This window comes from Hipposideros armiger, unplaced genomic scaffold (assembly GCF_001890085.2).
Source record: "Hipposideros armiger isolate ML-2016 unplaced genomic scaffold, ASM189008v1 scaffold_17, whole genome shotgun sequence".
Lineage (NCBI taxonomy): Eukaryota > Metazoa > Chordata > Mammalia > Chiroptera > Hipposideridae > Hipposideros > Hipposideros armiger.
In genome coordinates this window covers 3,415,821-3,439,800 of record NW_017731367.1, presented here as the reverse complement: position 1 = coordinate 3,439,800, position 23,980 = coordinate 3,415,821, and the positions used below count along the sequence as shown (strand labels likewise).

Genomic DNA, 23,980 nt, shown 5'->3' with positions numbered 1-23,980 from the left:
GAGAGAGAGAGAGAGAGAGAGAGAGAGAGAGAGAGAGAGAGAGAGAGACACGTAATGGTCCAATGAGCTGTATTTTTACTTAGAAATAATTCTGGATCTGATATTCGGGTTGTAACCTGTTTTAAACAGCGAGTGAGAAAAGTTCTATAGCTATCAAGTAAATAAACTGACCAGCTGTCCACCCAGTTTGCCTGATTTTGGTATTCTTTCTTTCCTTTTGGGTCACACATGAGTCTTGGAGGTCCCCAATGGCCTGACAGTGGAGATCTTTCTTCCAGTTTGTGTTCTCTGTTGTGAAGCGATCTGGGTTCCTCAGGCCTGAAAGCATATCTCTGGCACCTTTCTACGCCTGCCCCAAGGATAAGCAGGTCCCTGGATGCTGTCAGGGATGCACCTATGTGGCCTGCAGGTCTCTAACCAGCTGAGATGGGCGGCTGGCCCCAGGCTGACATGTCCTGTAGCAGCAGGAAACGAATGAATGTGTCACCTGGGCTGTTCAATGAGGAGACTGCTGGAGCCTGGGGAAGGGTGACCCCCCTCCACTGAGGGAGGCGGATGCCGGTGACTGACAGGTTTGGGACAGCTGTCTCTGCTGTCACCAGGCGCTTCCCGGGGACAGGCCTGAGAAGGCAGATCTGACTCCTCGAAACCTAGATGAAAGCGGCCAGATTATTGGCTTCTGAAGAAATTAGATTTGGGTTTTTTAAGATTCTGGGTGATCTTACTGGAGAGAAAGTCCATTTTGCTGAACTACCTAGGATCAGGCAAGATCTTAGAAAATTTTTATGTATTACATACATTTATTTTTCACCTTTACCCCCTAAAATGTCAAAATTTGACAGAAAAAAAAAGTCGAAGTGCTTGACACGTTTCAGGGAGTCTGTCCTCTCCTCGGAAGAGGGCGGTGGGTGGGAGCCACTGTGTGATTAGACACCGATTTCAGCAGCTCCCACCCAAGGCCACGGATACTGTGAAGCTATCAGCTGGTTACATGAGTTTCCAGAATGTTCCTGGTGAGTTTGACTAATTTCCAAAGAGCAAGTGGCTCAGGAGATTTAGCTGCAGAGACACACAGTTTAATCTTCAAGTGATGTCCCAGCCATTCTTCCAAGTGTGGCCAAGTGACATGGAAAGTCTGCAGTCAGTGAAGGAAGGAGGAGGTGCCGTGTGAACCTGAGGGCCACCTGTTCACGGACAGGAGAACGCAGACTGGAGGATGGGCTTTGGTTTGCAGGGATCAAACGGGATTTAGAACTCCACCGTAATAAAGATGGCAATCATTACAACCATCTTCACTGTCCCGTTAGTTAATCAGGTCTAAAAATCCACATATTTCCATGAGTCCAAATATTTGCCGAATGCCTTTGAATGCTTGCCCACGTCTTCCTGTTTTGGGGGAAGTATTTTTGCACAGTGTAGATTTGGTCTCATAGCACGCAGCTTGTAGTGGACAAAATACTGACCGTCTGTACGGTGCTCCGGACACCGACCCAGGCGTGTTTTACACATAGCCCTGGATACTTACCACATCGAGAGTATGTTTCTCTTTTTGCCAGGTGGAAGCTGTGCCCTGGTCAGGTGGACTGTGTATTTAAATAAAGATGAAGGCTTCAGAGATATTTGGTATCCCTGGGATAACCTCCTTCAAGGAGCCAAAAATCACAAGTGTCAAGTGTCCTCCTAAATGACTTGATTATACACAGCAGGCTGAATTTAGCAACCCCATCCTGTTCTGGAAATCTCAAGTTATAGACATCCTAAAACACTGATGGGCTACCTGAGTGGGCACCTTGGACGTACCTGCATGGCATGGTCTACAATTGGCCAACCCCCAAGAGGGACTGGACTTCACCCGCTGGCCCCAGGGGTCAGTCCCCTCTCCAGGACAGCCTGCAGCTGCACCCTTGGCCAAGGCGGCCAGCACTGGACCTCGGGAGCCCTGTGAAGGGCAGGCTGTCGCAGCCACCCCACCCGCCCGGCCCCGCCCCGGTGAAGTCGCCACTGCTCCCTCGGTGGGAGTCAGGAAGGGGCATGAAAGCTTACTTGTATCTGACTCATAGCTAACGAGTTTTCCTTTTCTTGTACAAAGGCCGATTCACTTAGAGGAAAGAGCCTGCTTCTAGCTCCTCCCAGAAACTGGGAGGTTGGCTGCCAAACAGATGACATCGTGCACAGGCAGAATTATTTACAGATTCTCGTGGTAAACTCGGAAACCCGAACACAGGTCCTCAGCTACCCTGGCCGACTTCCTGAATCACAGAATATTCTTGTGGGGTCCTATCTGCCGACGTCCTGTCTGAGGAACAATTAAAAAACAAATGAACCAGGAAAAACAACAGATCACGAGCAAGTTCGTGAGCCCAGAGTGTGCAGGCGACGTGCCAGGTGCCCCGGGGGCCATGACCTGTGACGGGAAGGCCGTCTGCGGGAGGACCCGGCATAGAGAGGCTCTGGGTCCCCATCCGGCTAACTGTGCTCCTGCCTTGTTCCAGATGACTCACTCTCCACGTTGGATTTTAATTCTGGAGTGAGAGTGGCATGGTGATTTCATCAGATTTCCTCCAGGTGAAAAGAAAGCATGAGTTTCGACCCACTCTCGGTGGTTGCGGTCAGCAGGCTCTGTCACAAACCCCATCACGTCCGCCCGCCTCACGCTGCAAACAACAGTGTGTCCTGGAGGACCCAAATCACCCCAAGACACCCCACCCCGGCCGACCTGTCCTCCTGAAAGCAAGCGTCTGAAACCCAGTACCCTGGGCTCCCGACCGGCAATGCGGGGGCCGTGGGGACACCCGCCTTTCACAGAGGCACACTGAGACCGGAGGGAAGGTGGGTTGGCGGTAACCCAGAGACGCAGAGCGTGCCTGGCTGTGCGTCTCTGAATGTCTAAATACCACTTTCCCTCCGACCCCAACAGCCCTGGAGGGAGGCGCACCCACAGCCTCTACACCAGCACCCTGCTCCCTCTTGACCCCTGACTCCACCAGTCTGGACAACAGCCCAAGTGGAAAGCCAACACGTGACTGGTGTCCCCTTTCCAGGCCCTCCCTCCCTTGGAAGGGAGGCACAGGCTCCAGTTACCAGGCAGGCCCTGCACGGTGAAACTCAACCCTCCCCCCCACCTGGGGGACCTGTCCTCCCGGCGACAGAGGCCCGTCCTCTAGAAGCTTTCTGGGTTCACTTAGAGCACAGGACAGAATTGCTGCCCTGTGGACTCAGGAGGGCTGCCTCCTTTTGGGGTGAAAGGAGCACAGCCCCATGAGAGGGCCCCCAAGGCACACTGGCCTCAATTATTACCAGTGTTGTCTGGAATGTTTTTCACTTTGGTTCCACGACTGAGCTCAGTTTAAGGGGTGGCAACAGGCGTTTGGAGCCCCCCAGCAGGCCGTCTGGGTAGAGTGATGTGGTTTGTGGGCAGACCCATGCCCCTCGCCCAAGTCTGAGAAAGGTGAGCATCCCAGGTGCGCATCCCCCGGGCAGGTGAGCATCACATCACCTCAGTGAACCCCCGCGGAGCGTCTACTTGGAGGAACAAGGCTCCGTGCTGGACATGTGTCCAGGGGACACCATGGGTCAGAAACAAACGTAACAGCAGTCGTGTTCAGGGACCCACGTATGAGACAAACACGAGTGTACAACTCGGAGGAGAACGAAGGTTCCGTGTGCCATGCACACATATTCCAGTCCTTATCTGTTCGCCCAGAGCTGGTGACTCAAAACCACCCACAGGCTCAGTGGGGAGCAGGGGAGGGACCCACTCGTGCGGCTCTTCTCACTCACTCGCTGCTTTCACTGTGCCAAGTGTGACGGCTGGAGGGACCCTGTGCAAGGACTTGCAGTGTTTTCACGGGTCAGTGACAGTCAGAAAATCTGGGTCTGGAGAGTCAGAGGGGTGCGGGTGGGGTCCGGGAGGGCTGGGGAGGGTCTCTGTGGCCTTTCTACTGCCCGGCCACCTCCCTCCAGGCGACGGGACGCCCCGCTGTGGGATTGCTCCTCATGGCCTGCTGGACCATTCCCATCATTTCCTTGGGCAAAGCCAACACTCTCAGGCCCTTCATCAGAGGCTCCCCGCCTGCAGAGGGCCACCCAGAGTCCTGCTGTCTTTCCGGACCCTCATGCACTAGCCCACTCTCCACGCCTGTATCACGCTTTCCTTTGCACGCCCAGCACTCTCGCCAAACACAGCCAGCGTTTCTTTGACCTGGCTCCAAAACATCTCCCAGCCCCCTCCCGACCTTTTGCCGTCTTTCTCCCCACCCCACCTTCCTGCAGACCCAACAGGGTCTCCCAGCTTCTGCTACCCTAAAACCTACCCATGTGAGCGGGGCCCGCGTCAAACAGCACCGTTGCACGTGGACTCCGTCTCCTCTCTGAGCTCTCCTGGGACGCACCCGTCATCTGCACGGGGCATTTACTGCTTTCATCCTGAGCGTCACAGCTGAGATGCTGCACGTGATCCCTTAGCTCCCTAAGAACTACCTCGTTTCCGTGGAATCTGGATACTTGGCTTCTCTATCTTTACGCTCCCCCAGCAGCAAAGACAGCGCCTCGCCTGAGTTGGCGTTTGGTGCCATCTGTTGAATGGACAAACGTTTTGTTCAAACACTTATTCAGAACCAGTGCACTCGGGACGACCACCAAGGACACCCGGCAATGCAGGACCTGGTGCTGTTCCTCTACCGCTCGTCATTTAGCTGGGACAACAACATACATGAAGCTGACACCGCGGGGGAGGGGTTCCACCATGACTTCTGGGCTCATACAAGGCTGGATGTCCAGGCATCTCAGTGGGCCCATCACACCCCGTGTGGACGCTTTTCATCTGTCCCATCACCCTGCTGCTGAAAATGGCAAGGAGTTCAAAGACTAACCAATGGGTGGCCTGTCAAGTGCTCATCAGCATAGGATATGGTAGTGGGGGGGTCGGGGCCTTCATCACGGTGGTGGCTGTGGTCTGCCTCCCTGAGTCCCATGGGGAGGCCAGCCCACCCGTGTGATACAGCTGGCAGCAGACAGGCTGTGAAATAGGATCTTGTGATGAGCCCAGGCCAGAAATACTTCTGGTGCCCAGCCAGCGACTAGAAAGAGAAAGTGCGGCCATCTCTGCAGGCGTTCTAACAGCGATGGATGGGAGGCCCAGTCGCTTAACCAGGGCTGGTCGGGGCGGCCCCAGACCCGCCTGACACTCTCCTCAAGACGGCAAAACATCAGCCCTGGAAGGATGTGTGGTTTCCAAACATGACTCACTGATTTCCTGTCTCCCTTAAGGAAAAAAAATCAAATATTACTTATTCTGCTTTCGTCAACTTAAGTTTAGTCAAAGCAGTTATTTTAAAGGAGTTGCCTCCTTCCGCTTCAGTCTCATAAAGAGGAAGCCAGTTTATCCGCAAGACAGGCTGACGTCTCTTTTCTAGTATACATTAACTTATGAATGAATTTCCTTCAAGTTCAGCTTAGATGTGACTCTGAGAAACGTGGATCTGGCCGGAGCCACCCACTATTCAGATGAGGAAATGGAGGCTTGGTTTTTATCGAAGGGGTTTTCCCTGAGGTTTGTTTGTGAGACTCGGATTAAAACGCGGGATTCAAACCAGCGGGGGAAGGGAGGCAGCTTCTGAGGCCTAATGCTGCCCCTGGTTCAACTGACAGTTCTCGACACTGACACACACGCCACGTCTGAGGCTCAAGTTCCAGATAGGAATTGAATACCGCGAAGACATGGCAGGAGCCACTGCCACCACAAGGGACACGAGGATGAGCGACAGCACTTGCAAAACTCCACCATTGCACCAGCCAACTGGTAGAGCTGAAAAATAACCAACAGATACAAGCGGGGGCCTGGCATACTCATTCAAGGTACAGTGCCGACGGGCCTGCCCCGGAGAGAAGCCAGTACAGGAGGACACAGCTCCCAAGGTGGCTTTCCATCCTTGCCTTGTGTGGCGCTGCCTCTCAGCCCTGGGAGGGACTCAGTTGAGTTCCACCCGCCAGTTTACTGAGGACCCGGCATCTAGCACGTCAGCAGCCAATGAAATTCATGGAATGAAGGAATGAATTTCCTTCCTGAAGATCTAGTGTGACCATCCATTACTAACCAAGATATCCAGAGCAATAAACCGATTACACATCTATAAACTTCATCAATATTCACTAAGGAAATGAGAGAGGACGGGACCCTTATTCCTTCTCCCATCCCACTGCCCCGCAAATATCCGTGTCCTCAGGAAACCAAAGGTGTAGCACTGCTCACACCTAATTACCCAACACATGGGCCACGCGTGTTCCATCACCAGGAAGGGTTACACAGCCATTAAAATTCACTTTCTAATATTTAATAGGATGGAAAACCCACACAACTTAATATCAAGAAACATCAAACCCACAAATTTTACAATAAAGTCCTATTCCACTTTGTTTTAAAAACTGTATATGTGCTAGAAAAAAAATATTACATTTCACACAGAATGCTGACATTACTTATGTCTCGGGGGCAAGCGGATGGGATCGTTTTGTTCTCCATCTTAATTTTCTTAAGCCTTCTACTTTCTGTGATTAAAAATGTATTTCATAAAATAAACTCCCATTCTTATTCCCAAACAGCTGGGCCGTGGTTCTGGTGGGGTCTTTCCAACCTTTCAAGGCTCTTTTCTGAGCAGATATAAAAGTATGCCACGGGAGGGGTTGACTCTGAGCTTTCAAACGCTTGACTGAGTACCTGTCACGATGTGTTAGTCCCAGTGCTTCTAAATCCAGGCTTCTCAGATCCCGCTCTGTGATTTGGGGACTCGTTTGCCATTAAATAAAAATTAAAGGTACTCCTGGCCCTTATGACCCTACTAACTAGGAAACACGGGCTACCTGACTGTGACACTGTCATTTTTATCAAGAAACACACATTTGGTGCTTGTCCCCTTTCTGGCATAGAGATCCTAAAACCCTTTTAATTTCCTAAGCAAAGAGAATTATGAAGGTATCTTCTGCTAGGTTACTGAGGTGAGTTTTGGACCTCCCCAGGTCACCTAAGGATGGGGCTGGTTGTCAGGAGAACCAACCATGTGATGAGAGGGTTGGAACTCTCAGTCCCACCCTCTGACCTCTGGGGCGGGAAGAGAGGCTGGAGGTTGGATCAGCTGCCAAGCCCATGATCAAATCAATCACGTCTATGTAATGAGTTCTCCATAAAAACCCAAAAGGAAAGGGTTCAGAGAGATTCTGGGTTGGTGAACGCGTGGAGATTTGGCGAGTCTGATGGGCCCAGAGAAGGCGTGGAAGCCCCACGTCCCTTCCCCATACCTTGTTCTGTGCATATCCTCCACCTGTCTGTTCCTGAGTTACGTCTTTTTATAATAAACCTGTAATCTAGTAGGTAAATGTTTCAGCTCTGTGAGCCACTCTAGCAAATCAGCTGACCCCAACGAGAGGCTCGTTGGAACCTCCCATCTATAACCAGTCAGTCAGAAGCACAGGTGACAACCTAGACTCGAGACTGACTCTGCAGTAGGCGGGGACAGAGGGGAGGGCAGCTCTGCGGGACTGAGCCCTTCACCTGTGGTCTCTGACGCTACCTCCAGGTAGATCAGAATTGAGCCGAAATCTAAGACACCCAGTCGGTGTTGGAGAATGGGTGACGTGGGGAAAACCCCACATGAACTGGATTTAGGTGCAGAGCTGTTGCGGGGAAGAAAGAAGGTTCAAGAAGGGACAAAGTCGACATGAAAAATGTTTTAGAAATGGGCTCGGTCTGACCAGACCATCTGGGCCTTATTTTCAGTTCTGCGGAGGGAGCAGACTTGACCTTGCTTCTCCCAGCAGCTCCCACATTTTTGCTGCTGTAAATGGCAGGGTTGTGACCATCTTTATACCTGATCTTCCTGAGCATTTTGGATTATTTTCTTAGGATGACCATCCAGTAGAGTAGGAAGCACTGCCAGACACGTTCCTGGAAAGTTGTAGCAATTCCTACTCTCAGCAGCAGCAGGTGTCTACTTCCCACCCTTCCCGGCAGTCCAGGCAAAGCTAGTCTGCTAATCTGACATGCGGGGGACACACCATCAAAGTTTAAACTCACGGTCCTTTGACCGCCAGCCAGCAGTGTGTTTTCAAACATCTCCATCTTATTTCCTGCTCTGTGACTCTCACTTTGGATCCTTTGCTCAACGACAGTCTTCAATTCAACCGATCGGTTGCAAACATCTTCCCCACTCGGTTGCTCCTAGATGCACTAATCCATTTGCTCACTTGATAGTCTCAATCGTGCAACCGTATCAATCTTTCTTTTATTTCGCCTTGAAGCACAGAAAGGCCTCCCCTAATAAAAAACTTGATAAACATTCACATCTAGTCTCCTTTATTAAAAAAAAAATGGTTTGTGTACTGACATTAATGCACAAAGAATTTATTTTGCTGCACAGTAAGGATCTTAGAAAATTAGTTAGCAAACAGCTAGGCAATTATTCCTGCATGGGTTCCTGAATAATCTGTCCCCTCCTGACTGATGTGATGTCATCTTAATGCATTTTAAACGTGTGTGGACTCTGGGGTTTCACTCTGGCCTACGCTGTGTCATTAGTCAGCTTACGTTTATAACAACATCAGTCCTTACTTATCTTTACCGTGTTTGGCTATCTGGAAGGACTCATTTTCACGAACCATTCTATTGGGTTATCGGAAAAGTCATGACGCATTTTTGCAATGAAAATCATAGAAAAAAAATACGTCATGACTTTTCCGACAACCCAATATTTCAAAGTCTCCTATCTGTTATTTTTTTTCTTCCAAATGAATTTTAGAATAATTGAATAAAATGTCTTCCAGCCTCGTCCCCACTAGGATTCTGTTGCCATGGTGTTGGTAAGAACTGACGTCTTCATGCTATTCTCTTTCTTCCAGAAAAATGGTGGGTCTCCCTTTATTTAAAAGTGAGTCCCAGGGTAGGGTAGAGCAGGGACTGGAAAACGCTTTCTGTAAAGGGACAGAGAGTAAATTAGGCTTTGGGGGCCATATGTTTTCTGCCCCAAAGCCTCACCTCGGCCCTCACCATCAGTCGATTCTGCAGGTCCAATCAATTCCACCCCCACAGTATGTGGGCCTGAGCCTTCCCTCTACTCCCTGCTCCTCCCTAAGCACCTCCTCTCTCACCTGGGTTCTGGCAGCAGCCTGTCACCTGTCTCCCTGGCCCCACCCCCTCCACTCACATCCCAAACACACATAACTAAGCCCTTCTCCTTAGTTAACAGATTAACTCTCTCCACTGGCATCTCCCTGTACTGCCAATAAACCTAACCGCCTCACTGGGACGGCCTGACCTGGCCCACCTGGTCCTCCCTGACCTGTTTCCTCCTTGGTGCACTCATTTTCTGACTGTAACTCATTTCTGCCCCAGGGCCCTTGCACTGCTGTTCCCTCTGGCATGTAAGATTTGTCAACCCCCCAGCCCCAACACAACTTCACTTTCTGACAACTTTTGTCACACAGGTCTCAGGTCAATGTTACTGCTTCAGAAAGGCCCCATCTCACCAATGCAGCCACGCTCCCCTGACCTCACTGTCCCCATCTGCAAGAGGATGGGACAACAGCAGTGAAGGTTCACACGTGAGACCACATGCACACACAATGTACAGGGCCTGGGCACGGGTAACGCTCCAGAGAAGTCAGAAGTCACACAGTTCATCACGCATGACCCGGCTCACGCGCAAGCCCTATACTTTTCATCCACACGTGTGCTAAGTCTGTGGGAGACACCCGTGCTTTTCACACGGCTTTGCTGCTTCCCAGCTGCACCGCCGTGGTCTGGAAGGCTATGATTTTTGATGTGGCAAAGAGTTAAACCTAGCTGAGTTTCTAGGTGCTTTATTAAATAAGCTAGTATCATTCCTTTATAAACCACTCATCAGTTCATAAATCCTAGCGCCACTGCCAATTATCACAACTGTGGGTTGTGTGTGTGAAGGTTTAACAATATTTACTGCACCTCATTTCCATTTGTTTCAGATCCTTAAGGCCTGACCAAGGGGTTCAGGTTTTAGGATCACACAGCAAGCCATGCACACAAGCAAGGACGTACCTTTGGTTAAAACCTAAAAGCCACCAGAGGCCAGGGAGGGGATGACACTGAGAAGTCATGTATGCTCACATTTTCCTAACATCTTCTGTTATGAGTTGAATTGTGCCCCCCACCCCCACCCCCCAAAAGTCCTAACCTCCAATAGCTGCAAATACAACCTTGCTCGGGAATAGGGTCTTCGCAGAACATTAAGTTCAGATGAAGTGATAGGGTGGGCCTTCATCCAATAGGACTGGAGCTCTTATGAAAAGGGGAAGTTTGGGCACAGAGAGAAGATGGCAGAGCTGGGACAGATGCTCCCTCATGGCCTCAGGCGCACCCAAACCTCCGACACCGTGATCTCAGACCTTTGGCTCCCAGAACAGTGAGAAAATGCGTTTCTGTAGTTTTAGGGCCCCCAGCTTGTGGTACTTTATCGTGAAGCCACAGGAACCTAATACGCCACCGAGAGGCTGGACGTGAAAAAGGTCTGACACAGGCTCATCTCAGAACCTTCCCCGCCTCTTCTCCGTGGGCGTGGCCTCCCGCTTCCTAGCAGCACACCTGTCCCCATCTGTCTTTTCTGTCATATCGAATACAACCGGAACTCCAAGGAGCAAACGAAAGTGAGGCTCCCAAAACAGAGGCTCACGGCCTCTATTGCAAAATGTGGTCTTGCTTCCACATTTCCGGAACATTCTTTGCTACGATCCCAAAGTGGCAGGCCCTGGCCCGATGGCTGCTCAGCACACATTCCTGAAGGATGAGTGGGATGTCGGCAGGCAATGGGTAATTACACCTCCACAGCCAAGGCACTGCTGTGAAAGTCTTGCCAAGTCACCCCAAGAGACTCCCAAAGGCATTTCTCAGTGGCAAGCAAGTAACTGCGGCTTTGAAACAGCGACTTTCACTAAAATCCTGGAGCTGTCGGAACACCGCCATTAACTGAGAACACCCTCCAGCCGCTTGAAAGCAGGAGCGGCGGACAGAGCAGAGCGGTGCCCCCTCAGTGGCGGGCAGAACTGGGGCCACGTCTCGTTACCCATGGGGCTCCACCTCAAACAAACAAAGACCCGGCCACAGTGTCACGTTCCTTCCGGTGGGGCCCAGCCAGTCTGCAGTGGTACATGTCCCAACTAACAAATATTTAGTCATTCAGTAGATACCCCTATGTGGTCACAGCGCAAAAACGAACGTACAGGCAAAACCCAGGACAGAAATTTCCAGCGGCTGGCAGAAGCTGAGGGCAAGAGACACGGCTGCAGGACGCACTGGGGGTCCACAGAGGCAGGGGGACAGGACACGGCTCCAGGTACAAGGTTCCCGCCAATGGCAGCGAAGGTGCGATGGGACCTTCTGTGGGGAAGGAGACAGGCCAGGCAGCAGACAGACACGCAGGCAGAGAGGTGAGGCCGGAGGTCACGTGGCGGAGGCCAGACAGTCCCTGCCAACTGGCAGTTAGTTTTAATGTGTCTTCTGGTATGAACTGAATCTCACCTTTACTGATTCATCAAGAGATAATAATTCTGGAAGAAGGCCAGGCAAGAAAAGGCTGTTTGGGGAACGGATGTTATAACTGTGAGTAGATGTTATAACTGTGTGCTCTCCCCAGCAGGCCGACCCTCTGCCTCCTGCGAAAGGCGGGTAGTTGTGTCCCTGCGCTTACACACGACACTGCGGTCTGTCTGCACGCTCAGCGTCCTGCCTCCAGCCCCACAGCCGGAGTCAGAAGGCCCAGCTCCGCTCCCCGAGTCCCCCTTGGTGTTCTGGCATAGGCCCTGGTTTCCTCACCTGACCTTTAACAAATTATTACAACACCACCAGGTGTCTTCTTCTTCCCCCGGGACTGCAGTGGGGACTAACTTGGAGTGATGACATGGCACAAAGAAGGCAGCACAGGGTTTTTGGAGTCAGATCTGAGCCCAAAGGGCAGCTGTGTGATCTCAGACAAGTTACTTAACCTCTCTGAGCCTGTTTATATCATGTGCAGCATCAGGACAGTAAAATCTGCCCCGCCAGAGTACTCAGCCATTCTCCTTCGCTGTCTTCCTTGGAGACTGAGGATGTGTGGGCACAGCACTGGTGCCCCCAAACAGCCATGTGCCAGGGACTCAAACAGACTCAGTCTCCTGAAAACTACACATTCTCTGCATTTCTACTTGGAGGCGTCCATATTTACTCAGCACCAAATCACCACCTTCTCACTCTTGGTGACCTACCCTTTAATCAACAGGGCACTTTGTTCCAAGTTTGAAACCCCTCAGATGGTCAAGTTACTTAACTTCTTGGTGCCTTCATTTATAAAATGGGGACAATAATACTATCTGTCTCTTCAAAGTGTGTGGATTAAATCTGCTAACTTGTGCCACGTGCTTAGTGAAAAGCCAACACTCAGCTCTCCCAGGCCAGCGTTTCCCAGTCTTGGCATATTAACATTTTGATGGGATCATTTTGGGTTGGGGGGGGCCGCCCTGTGCATAGTAGGATGTTTCATAGCATCCCTGGCCTGTGCCCACTGGAAGCCAGAGGCACCTCTGCTCTCAGACAACCCAAAGTGTCTCCAGCCATTGCCAAGTGTCTCCTGGGGGCAATGGCGCCCCTCTTGAGACCTCTGTCCCCGGGGAGGGCTATCACCGCTGTTACTGTTATTTACCCTGTAAATCTGAGCACCTGGAGGGGTGCGGCTCCCGTCCTGCTGGCCCTTCCCCCCCATTTCCAGTCAGCGGCCGGCCTCCCAGCCACGCCTGCACGCTTGTGCCCCAAAGGGCCCCCGTTTAACAGTTTCTCAGCCTGGGGTGCTGATGACAAACTCCTGCGGAAGCTTTAAAACAATCCTTTCACTTTTAAAAAGCTCCCGTGTAATTCTAATTTGCAGGCAGGACAGAGAATCACTGTTCACCCTGGACCCCACTCACTCACCCACCTCCCAAAGTACAACCGTCGTTTCCTTTAGAATCCAGAGCCCATTCTCTGAGCCTCAACTGCAGACGGCGGTCGGAGACGTTCCCCCTGCCTGGCCTCCCCTAGGCCCAACCAAACTCTCCCTACCTGTGAGGACCTGGCCCTTTCACAAGGCCCTTTAAGCCCCCACCACCTGCACGCCCTCACTCACTCACCCAGCAGCCAAGCCACCGTCTGTTTCATCCCCAAGTCTCCCCCACAGCTTCCCAAATGCAACAGTCCTTAGGTTTGGCACTGCCCACGTCAGCCTAACCTCTGACCAGCCCAGAGAGCCCGTCCTGTCGAAAACCCAAACGCAGCCTGCTCAGCTGGGATGCCGCTACCCTGGCCCGGAAGGTTCTCTCTGCTCTGCCACACCTGGCCAAACCCACCGAGCCTTCCCAGTCCCCCCCACCCCCCTGCTCTGCTGTCCCCGACCCCCGGCCCCAGTCACAAAATCACCCACGGGCGGCAGCACTTTCTGGGTGTCACACGCAAGTTCCTGAGTAACTCATCCCCTGCTGTAAAATCCGCAGGCGAAGTTCTTCTGTAGATGTGCGCGAGGCACACGCAGGACTCTCGAAACGATGGGTCAGCCATTGGCCGCAGACTGGAATGCCCAGGGGAGGCGGGCTCTGCTCATCACCGGGCAGCTCTGTCCTTAAGGACATTTGACTTTGCAGAGATCAATATGTCTTAACAGACGAGTGGCCCCTGCAACCCACCCTGTGGGCTCGCTAACGAGCAGCCTGATGTGGCTTCTGGAATTCCGGGGCCCTCAGGCGGCCTGGAAGGTGTGGTTTCTGCTGCGTGCAGAAAGGTCTTACTGTCCTGCCTGCAGAGCTAATCCAACGGAGCTTCACTGACTGAGGTTTTCTCCTGTGATGGTTTAGTGACTGCACCATGTGAACACGCAGCTAAGCATCTGGGAAAACTCATCGTGTCACGAGAGGCCCAGGCAACCAGCAGCTCCATGGGCACCTCGGCCAGGCCCGGCCGGGCAGGTGAAGGAGGGGGACATGTGAGTGTGGCTTGGGATGAGGCCAGGCCTGGGGACACACAGATTGCTGGTTGTAAAAGGAAGAACACGCTTTTCTAGTGGAGTCGGTCACATGCCCCACTCAGACACGAGAGGTGTAAGCGCATTTTGGAGCGTTCTCTGTGTAAGACACACACACATACACAAGTACAGTAACAAGAAGGGCGAAAACTTGGCAGGTAACAGGCTCCTCCCTCAGCTCCCGTCAAAAAGAACTTTAGGGAGCACGTTCTTCACTGTTGCCCCAGGCAACCAGCACCAGCAGGGCCTATTCAGATGACCTGCCTGTGTGGTGAGGACCCCGAGCCCCTCAGTGTGGCCGTCCATCACTGAACTGTGCTGTAACGCGCGGGGACCGTGGGCCCCATCCACAGAGGTCCAGGCACCTTCCTGTCACAGTCACCGTTTGTGCTGCCTCCTCAGAGCCAGCGCCCTGTGGCCCCGTGCTAGGGCACAGGGCATCTGCCAGGGTCCCCGGGATGTCCGGTCCTACACCCGCAAGCTTCCCTCTGAGTCAACACCACATCTGTGGTCACCAGCCCTGGCGCCCCAGGCGCCCGCGAAATAGGACCTAATGAATTCACTGTAACTGCTTATCTAATTGTGTCTCCCCAGCCAGGATGGCATCCAGCAGCCCAGCACACAGAGAGGGCCACTCAGTACGTGGCACTTGAACCCACGCAGGGCTCTGGGGCTGCTCCCATCTCACTGCATGTGAAAGTGACTGCTTCTCTCAAGCGGCTTTCTTCCTGCGTGCACAGCCTTCTTCCGGCCTGTCCCGGGCAGCTTTCTGTCCCGAACACCTAGCGGTCATCAGAAGCGGTGTCTCTGTCCTCTGCATTGCTTTGTTGTGGTTGATAGCACACGTCCTCCGATTCCTAATGGCTCCCTTCCCGGCCCCTCCTCCTCTCGGGAAAGCTGTGCCCCCAACCACAGCACAGCCTCCACCTCGAAGTCGCAGCCTGAGCAGCCGGGCCTCCTGCCCTGCAGGCCGGCACGGGGCTCCACGCTGGCTGGCTGGCTGGCGCTGAGGGGGGCTGGGAAAGGCCCCCTTCCTTTCAGTCATGAACACCCTCCCACGGCACCGGCTCCCCCACAGCTCGGGCAGCCCTGTCCTTCCTCCGGCACAGACAGCTGGGCCCTGCCCTCCCCACGGAGCCCCACGTCCTAAGGGTGCTTTCCCGAGCCTGTCTCCCCTGGCGGCTTGCGGCCTGCGGCCACTGACCTCTCGCTGTGCGACCCCCACACAGCTGGCTTTCGAGGGCCCGTCTTGCAGGCGGTCTCCCCAGCGCCCCGCTGACTGGTCCTTCCCTTTCCCTTCCTCTGCCCGCCCTCGAGTGAGCCATGTCCCCAGTGTCTGTCCCTGCCCTGTGCTCTGCCGACTCTCCTGAGGGGGGCTAGCCACAGCCAGGCCACCCCAGGGAATGGGGCTACGGACCACCTAGTCTCTGCCGATGCCCAAACCCATGTCTCCACGGCAGCCCTGTCTCCTGGAACAGCCGCCTCGCCCCCACCAGGATGGCATGCTCTCCTACACCCCCGTCCCAGCAACGGGCACCGCCCACAAGCACTCATCCCAGATGCCTCCTTTCCCCCATCCAGTCCGATCTCTAGCTGCAACTGCAAACTTTTTCTAGGAAGCAGCGTTTCTCAATCCCGGCACTACTGACGTTTGGGGCCTGCTCATTTTTTTCTGTGGGGGCTTTCCTGTGCATCACAGGACAGCACCCCAGCCCCACCCACCCCGCCAGGGGCCAGGAGCGCCTCCCAACCCCGGCTGTATTGACCACAATGTCTCTACCCCTCGCCAGATGTCCCCTGGTGACACCAAAGTGCCAGTGCATGCGTTAGGCTTTGTGGGCCATGTGGTCTCTCAGAGCCACCACTCGGCTCTAGATCTGAAAGGCAGACAGTCACAGGCGGTGAGTGGGCACAGCTGGCTTCCAATAAAACCGAATTTACAAACACGGGCAGGATGCAGGCTGACGCCCACCTGATCCCGAGGCCAACACAGACTCTAGGCTCTACCTGCTCCTGGCCAGTTTGTCCTCCATCCCCCACCTGCCTTCCTTTACACACCTCCACTCCCAAACTGCTTGCAATCTAGCCCCCTACTCAATTTCCCAGGTGTGGGTCCAGCTGACCCTAGAAAAACAGCCATCATTTCAATTCTAACCAGGAGGATAGTGCCCGGTCCCACGGGCCAGGCCGTGCCAAATGCTTTACCCACTAACTTAAATCTCCACAGCAGATTCGATTAGCAGAGATAATCAAGCAGATTTGGGGAACCAACTCTTCCTAGGACATACAGATACTGTATGGCACCCCAAACCTTCATCTCAACCTCCACACCACACGGGCTACTGGCTGCTGTCGCTGCGGCCGGCCCGGCCCCTCCCCCATGACCTCCCTCTGTCTCGGCCCCTCTTCGAACCACAGGCTGGAGGGGTGACCCTGGAGGCCCGCAGCGGCACAGACCAACCCTCCCACCCGCGGCGATCTCATGCCCTGCCTGGACACTGGAGGCCAAACAGCCCAGGTGACCAGGCAGAGCAAGGTGAGCCCAGAGTCCAGACACCAGTGGCTCTGAGGGTCCTGCGGTCCTGGCTGCCCTCGGCCCACGGCTTCCTCTCTGGAATGTTTTTGTAACGGTTAAAAATCTATTACAAATAAAGGGAATATGTTTCTCATACATACGTGTGACTCCACAGATTTCTGACTGATCCACTTTTACCAAAACCCGTGAATTTTGGTACGATACTCCCGAGGCAGCAAAATGGACCTTCTGAGATTTTCTGAACACGCCCATCCCCAGAGGAAGAAGGAAGGAAGGGAGGGAGAGAAGGAAGGAAGGAAGGAAGGAAGGAAGGAAGGAAGGAAGGAAGGAAGGAAGGAAGGAAGGAAGGAAGGAAGGAAGGAAGGAAGGAAGGAAGGAAGGAAGGAAGGAAATCGTTAGAACAAAGCAGGAAAAGACACAGCAGACCAGGCTGTGCTCCCACCTGTCGCCCGCTGTCCCTTTTCCAGCCGCCCAGCACGGAGAGGGCAGCCCTCTCAGGTTTCCTCCACTCCCGGCCAGCCCAGGTCAGGATTAGTGGCTGGAGCCAGAGGGCTGGGTACGAACAGCTGCAGGGACTCAGTCAGGCCCTCGCCCTCCCCAAGTGGAACCCCCACCACAGGGGCACAGCCAAGGGGTGCCAAGTGCAGTCGCTGAACGGAAGCTAGGTGCCTGCGCGCAGGGGCCCCAGGGTCGGTCATCCCCCCAAAGCCAACAGGCCCTGTCCATCTTCTCCCTCCCCCACCCCACTGCGTTTTGCCTGTAAGATGTGTGTTAAACCTGCAAAATCTGGTGGTCAGGAAGGTTCGGTAAACGTTTGCTTCCTCTGATGGATGCTCTGAAAGCCTAGATAGTGGTCAGTCCAGGGTCTGGACCCAAGGAAGCCGAGAACGTCAGCGACCTACTGGGCCAGCGGTGCCCCAGCTCCAGAGGTAGGGGTCTGTGAAGGGCAGGTTCCTGGCCCTGCCTGGCCGTTTCCACTGGGTAGGGACGGGCGGAACTGTCACTCAGAGTCCTGACAGGAAAGGGGCCAGGGATTAGCATCATTTTAGGTCAGGTCAATGAGGGAACGATTTACAGTGGGGTGGGTGGGGTGCAGGAATGAATGCCCTGGGGGTTGGGGCAGCAGGGGCGAGGGGCAGCAGGGGTGGGGGGCAGTGGTTAGGTGGCAGTGACTTGGGAAACTGGGAGACAGGGACCCTGGGTCAGGGGAACCAGAGAGCGTTCCTCGCTGCGCTGCAGGGGGAGGCCACCCTGCTCTCTCACTCTCTCCTCCGTGCACCTCCAGCCTGTCCTCTCAGCTGGCCGATCCTATCAGGAAGCAAGGAAGCCCCACGTGGTGCAGCCGTTTCAGATGCCCCACAGCAGGTGTGGCAAGGCTGCAACGACAGAGGGGCAGACCCCCAGCAGCCAGCACAGAGGAGGCCCAGAAGGCTGTTTCCTGAAAACAAGCCTCCGGTGTGAACCTGATGCAAGTGACCAAAGGACCACACCTGGAGAAACACCTGGCCTAGGTCTGTATTGACACCCCGACACCCACCAGGAAGCGGCACTTCCTGCGGGTGACTCACCATTCCTGGCATTGCTGTGTCAACACACAGGTGAATGAACCCACAGGGACAACCCCAAACTGGCCTGTGTGTGACAGTGGCCCCAGCTGGTCCACACCAACTCAATGCCAGGGCAAGCCCTGCCGCTTGGAGGTTTATAAATTACTGGGGATAGGCATGTGGGGAGCAGAAATAAAAGCTGGGGTTCTTGCCAAGAACTTGGAAGTAAGAGAAGAAAAGAGAGCTCTTAGAATTAAATTAGGACGGCAAAACATAATGAATCGTAGCTGCAAGAGCGAAGGGGAGAAACAGCCCAAGTGTCCACTGATAGACAAACAGGCCAACACACCGTGGGCCATCCACACAATGGAATTACTAGACAAGGAAGGGAATTACGACACACGCTACAACATGGAGGGACCCTGAAAATAGTATGGTGGAAGGAAACGTCACATAGTGTCTGATTCCACGAACATGAAATACCCAGAACAGGCAAATCCGTAGAGACAGCAAGCAGATTCATGGTTGCCAGCAGCTGGGGGCAGGGAGGATGTCGAATGAGTGCTCACAGGTCTCCTTGTGGGTCGGTAACATGTTTTTGGGACTTGACAGAGGGAGTGGGGCCACAACTTTGTGAAGATACTAAATACAACTGCATTGTGACACTTCAGAATGGTTACCTGTATGTTCAAACAGAATCCTTGTACAGAAGCAGGCCACCCTACCCAGGACAGCAGTGACACGCCTAACAAGAATGAGGCGAACAGAGCCCATTTGGAGCGAAAATATTATGTATGCAGGCAGTCTGAAAAGATACCTTTATTAAAAAGAATTTATCCCCTGAGACAGACATATGTACTGAGATTCACTCAGGAGCCCACTCACGTGTGGGACCCTGAAGACTTTCCACAGAAACACAGCGTCCCAACATGGACAAACGCTTTCCTGGTGACTCCCAGGCAAACTGCCTCCTGACATGTATTCATGCCCGGGCAGATGGAGGCCGGTTCTCCAGTTACATTAAGTCCATTTGAAATCAAGAGACCTAAGCCAGACAGAACCTGGTGTGCAGCATTCCTGTCAGAGGTCCACCCAGGCCCCACCTGGCCTCTGCTACTGTCAGGCCACTCCTTCCACTATAGGACAGTTCTAGAACCCTGCTTAGGCGTCCATCAGTCAACCCCAGGCCTTGGGCTCCGGGGACTCTGTGTGAGGTTGTCAGAAGGTCGCGTCTGACTTCAGTCAATCAATGTCCAGCTTCTCTGAGGCACAAGCTCTCTCATCTGAAAAGGGGCTCACATTAATATCTGGCTTGGCCCAGCTCTCCCCGAGATAAGAACAAGCCAACGAGAGCTCGGCAAACTGTAAACCACTGGGCGAAATGTCAATGTAAGTCAAAGCCACAGACGAGCTCGGCCAACGCTGTACCTGACATTTCTCTCCCGGAAGCTTCCTCTTTGCCAAATGCACGGCCCCAGCACCTCGTGCACCATTCATGTAACAGCCCAACTTCCTCTCTGAGAGCCGCCTCATTAATTCCTCTTCCAATGCCACGGGGAGACCTGAACACCGTGGAGCCTGAACACGCTCTCTTCCAGCCGCCTATGCACGGACAGCCCATGAGTCACCTGGATGCACGCTGACCTTTCACCTGGACCCTGGGTTTCTATCACCCATCTGGTGAGCACCTCTGATTTTCAGGTTTCGCTCAGTTAGTCCAAGTTCAACAAATACCCCAAGATAATTTTCATAAGTCAGGTCTCTTCCCATTCTGTAATGAGCAAATACTATCTGGACTTAACAAACATCAAAAGAAATAACAAATAGATGAAGGCAATAAAGAGTTTTACTGGTTTCTGTCAAGTTGCATGGGAGACAGTTCCTCAGGGACAGCCAGCCCAGATTAGCTTATCTCCAAGTCACCTTATCTCCCAGCAGGTCTCAGGCCTTCCTGCAAGTCCCCCACACTGTGAACTTTCTTGAATGCGCAAATCCTTTGAGGGATCTGATAAGGGCTATGGGCTTTGTCTTGAGAAAATCACCCAGGCCTGTCAAGTTTTACCCAGACCCTCTTAAAAGGACCCTGGCGAAGAGTCCATCGGGGTAAACACGCCTCTTCTGTTATTGATAAAAATGATGTTCAATGGACCAAGGCCCAGACGGCTGTTCTCCATCAGAGGGCACCCCAGCCTAACCAAGAGCATTGACCAACGCTTTTTATAATTCATCATCAAAACCTGGAGGCAGTGATGCACTCGCACGTCCCGGCTCACACGGCGACACGAGTGTGAACAGGATTTGTGGGGGGTGACAGGGAAGGAAAAGGAACCACATTGCGTTTACTGATCACGAAGTCCAGGGCTGCACCGGGATGGGTGGGAGGTGGGAGAGGGACAGCGTCCCTGTCCACAGGAGCCAGGGCGACGGGCGCACAGCACAGGCACGGCAAGGCAGGCTCTACCAGGGGCTGACCCCCATCGGGCGGGTAGCGGACGGTACGTTGTAATGGGAAGACACTGTGTGACCTCGGCCAGCCACCGGCTTTTTAAGGCTGCTTCCTCTGACAAACAAAACTTGGTCAGTGGCCTTTCAGGTCCCTTTTGGCACCACACGTGGGATGCCAGGACCTGTGTCCACCCAACGGGGACAGGAGCATCTTGGCTTGCTGTCCTACAAACACCACAGAGCACACCAGCCAGGGAGATCCCTGAGGCCAGCTGCTCACCACGGAAAGAGGGGCCCTGAGTAATTCACTCTGGCCGTGGGTCCCGTTAATCCCTCTTGGACCTTGGGGCGGCCTGGGGTCAGGAGGGCAATGTGCTTGAGAAATGGCATGAACTGAAACATCAAGGCAGGACTGCCCCCTCAGCCACATCAACCACATGTCCAGAGGAGCCAGAAGGCTGATGTTCAGGGCCCCTCAATAAAGACACGAGAAAAGGGAGGCCCGGAGAGGCTAAATGGCTTGCCCGAAGTGATGGGGTTGTGGCAAAGTCAGAGGGCAGAAATGGGGAGTGGGGGAGGGAGGAAGAAAGGAGGGGTGGGAAGCTTGCACAGAAGCCCTGCGGGGGATGAAACCAGCCACCTCCTCACTTGTCTGCGAGTACCAATGGTCATCACTCCCCGGCCCAGGGACGCCCCCAGCCTGGCCACCCCCATGGCCCTGCCTCGCCCCCACAATGGATCAGCAGTGGACATCCATTCAAGTCGGCCAGGTCAAAAGGGCAAGCCCAGTCCTCTTCTGCTGCGAGCTGGAAATGCACCAGTGTCCAGGGGCAGGTCCTGCACTGGACGGCTGTGCCTCGGCTGGCGGCCATGCCTGGGCCAGGTGCACGCTGGGCGAGCAGCAGAGGCCCACGGGAGAAGCACGGGTGGCGGGAACACGCAATTCTTGACGAGCAGCTTCCTTTCTCAAATTCCGGTTCCTGGGTCCTTCCAGACCTCCTGTGCTCCGTCTCTGAATCTTTGCAATAATCTTCCCAGTTTTTTCTCGAGCAAGGCTGAGTGCGTGTTTGACTCTTTTTTATCTTTGAGAGCCTCCTGAGACATTGGCTCCATTTGTACAGACGAGGAAACTGAGGTCCAAGGAAATTAATTTATGCAAAGTGCTTAGGTGCCCAGAACTGAAATTCGTTTATACTTACAAGACCAAAGCTAGAAGCTCGCTGCAGAGGCATTTTTCTAACTCAAGCGTGAAATACATTCTCTCTGCCCTTCCTAATATGCAGCCCGCCCAGTCAATTTTAAATAATGAACTAACAAAGGGGGGAAACTCCAGACAGAGAGATAGGGAAGCGTGGGGTGGAACTTATGATTAGACTGGAAATTTCTTTCTAAGTCTAAGCTGGTTTCAGCAAGAGATTGGTAGGCTCTTGAAATAAACACTGGTGGAGTATTTCTTCACTCACACCTTTTATCTTCAATGCCTCAAGTATGTTACAAATCTCGCATTGTCCTCATGACACATCTGCTTTAAGGAGGGTGAAAAGGCAGGCTAGTTAGGAGGCCAAAACACAAGGCTTTTTAGAACACATAAATGCCATTTTTAGTCTAATGCGTGGCTAGGGTGCGGCTCAGGTTTCTCGTCTGTCACTTCGGGGCTCAGGACTCACACACGTTCAATGGCAGCCCTTTACTTAAGGGAGCAGCAGCATGTGAAGTATTGTTCCGCAGGTTTTGACAAAGGCTGAAAGAGGTCTCACGTGGATGCATAGCTATGGGGTTCCCCTCTCCCTACTCTTGGGTCACCCACTGATACCTGTGAGGTCAGACCTTTGGATGAAAAGGGGCTCTACGTGCAGGGTGATCTGACCATAAATTCCTACGTGGGCGGGTCATGGTGGGTAGTCACACGCCTGGCACACACCTTAAGTAAAAAGCTCCTTTGCCTTCAGCAAGCCCTGTCCACTGTTGCTGTGCATACACCTTTGCGATGCCGCTTTCTCAGGCCCCTCAGAAGCAAAGCTACCCTCGAGACAGCACGTCATTTTGCAATCCAAGCGCCACCTGGCTTTCTCCCACCTCCGTGTCACCGTCCCTATGTTCCCTCCTTAATTCCAGATGCATAAAAGAAGCTGCAAACTGTCATTCTAATGAAGCATTTTACTCAGTCTGTTGAGATCGTTTCCAGGTGGATCCTCTGTTTGGCTCCAATAAATTTTTATAAAAATTCTCTACAGGTTTGGGCGTCCTTGTGTCAACAGACCTTATCCCAAGAGGGGCCCATGCAGGCAAAGAGCCAGCGCTTCTAGGTCACCTGGCCAGTGACAGCCCCCACAGGCCTGGGTGTCATGAGGTTGAGGACGCTGGCCTTTGTGGCTCTGTCCCGAGGACACGTGAAAGCCAGGATCACCCCTACACACAGGCTGGAACCAATCCACACCTCAAAAGTTAACGAATTAGTGGACGCCAGGGGCTGAAGGCAGGGGCACTGGGAATAACGAATCAACAAATCAACAGATGGGGGCGTTCTTCTGGGGTGATGACGAAGTTTGAAGCCGGAGAATGGTGATGGTTACACAACACTGTGGATGCAGTAAGTGCCAACGAATTACACGCTTTAAGACGGTTAATTGGATAGTATGGGGACTTCACATCAGAAAAGCAAACAAACAAAAAACCAACAAAACCCATAGAAAATCAGAAAAGCGTGGAGCTCCACAGCCTGAAAAGTAACCCCAGAAGAGCAAGAATTTGTCAGGGATTCTCATATGGTCCAGGCAGAGGGCACCCGGCCAGCTATACCCCCCCAGAGAGTGGACGAGTCCAGGTAGCTGAATGGCACCACTCTTTAAGTTCACCCGACTCATTTCTTAGTTGAAAGTATCCTTGACTTTCAAGTAAACTTATAGTTCAAGGAGAAAAAAAATCTAATTTCACTTTTACTCTAAAAATTTGCCATGCAGCTCACGTTTATGGCTGGAAATGCATTTCTGCTGGCAGGTGCTGGCCACGGGGACCCTTGCCCATGTAGCTCCTGTGCCCTTCAGGGCGCCAGGTAAGGGAGGCAGCGAGGACGGAGTGGCCGAGGGCACACAGACGCAGCTCCAGGCCTGGGCTTTGCCGCTTGTTCACAATAATCCTCTGAGCCTCACTGCCCATCTGTGAGATGGGCGGGGCGCAGAGCAGGTGCTTAGGCTGACGCGTCCTGAGAGGGCTTCCCACCCTGACGGGCACCCGCACAGCCCTGGGATCAAGCCCACGTCTCCCCGCCGAGCTCCATCCTGGGCTCCCATGCTCGCCAAGGAGCAGTCGGGCCAAGCTGTGTCCCGTCCGGGCCCGCCTGCCTTCACACTGGTCTCACAGTGAAGGGAGCTAGGGGCAGCGTCGCCCCTGCTCGTCGTGAACAGCAGCAG

The 23,980-nt window shown here is 53.4% G+C and overlaps 1 protein-coding gene across 6 annotated transcripts in view; it reads right to left on the bottom strand.

The window, feature by feature from the left end:
• SH3BP4 (SH3 domain binding protein 4) overlaps positions 1-23,980 on the bottom strand; it is an 87,591-nt gene that overhangs the window by 23,169 nt on the left and 40,442 nt on the right. Inside the window, exon 1 of one of the 6 annotated variants that reach the window (XM_019630090.1) lies at positions 16,719-16,816. The exons of the other annotated variants lie outside the window; for them this stretch is intronic. The gene's annotated coding sequence lies outside the window, so the exon portion shown is untranslated. Of the gene's footprint in view, positions 1-16,718; positions 16,817-23,980 lie in introns of those variants that run through there. 6 annotated transcript variants of the gene reach the window in all.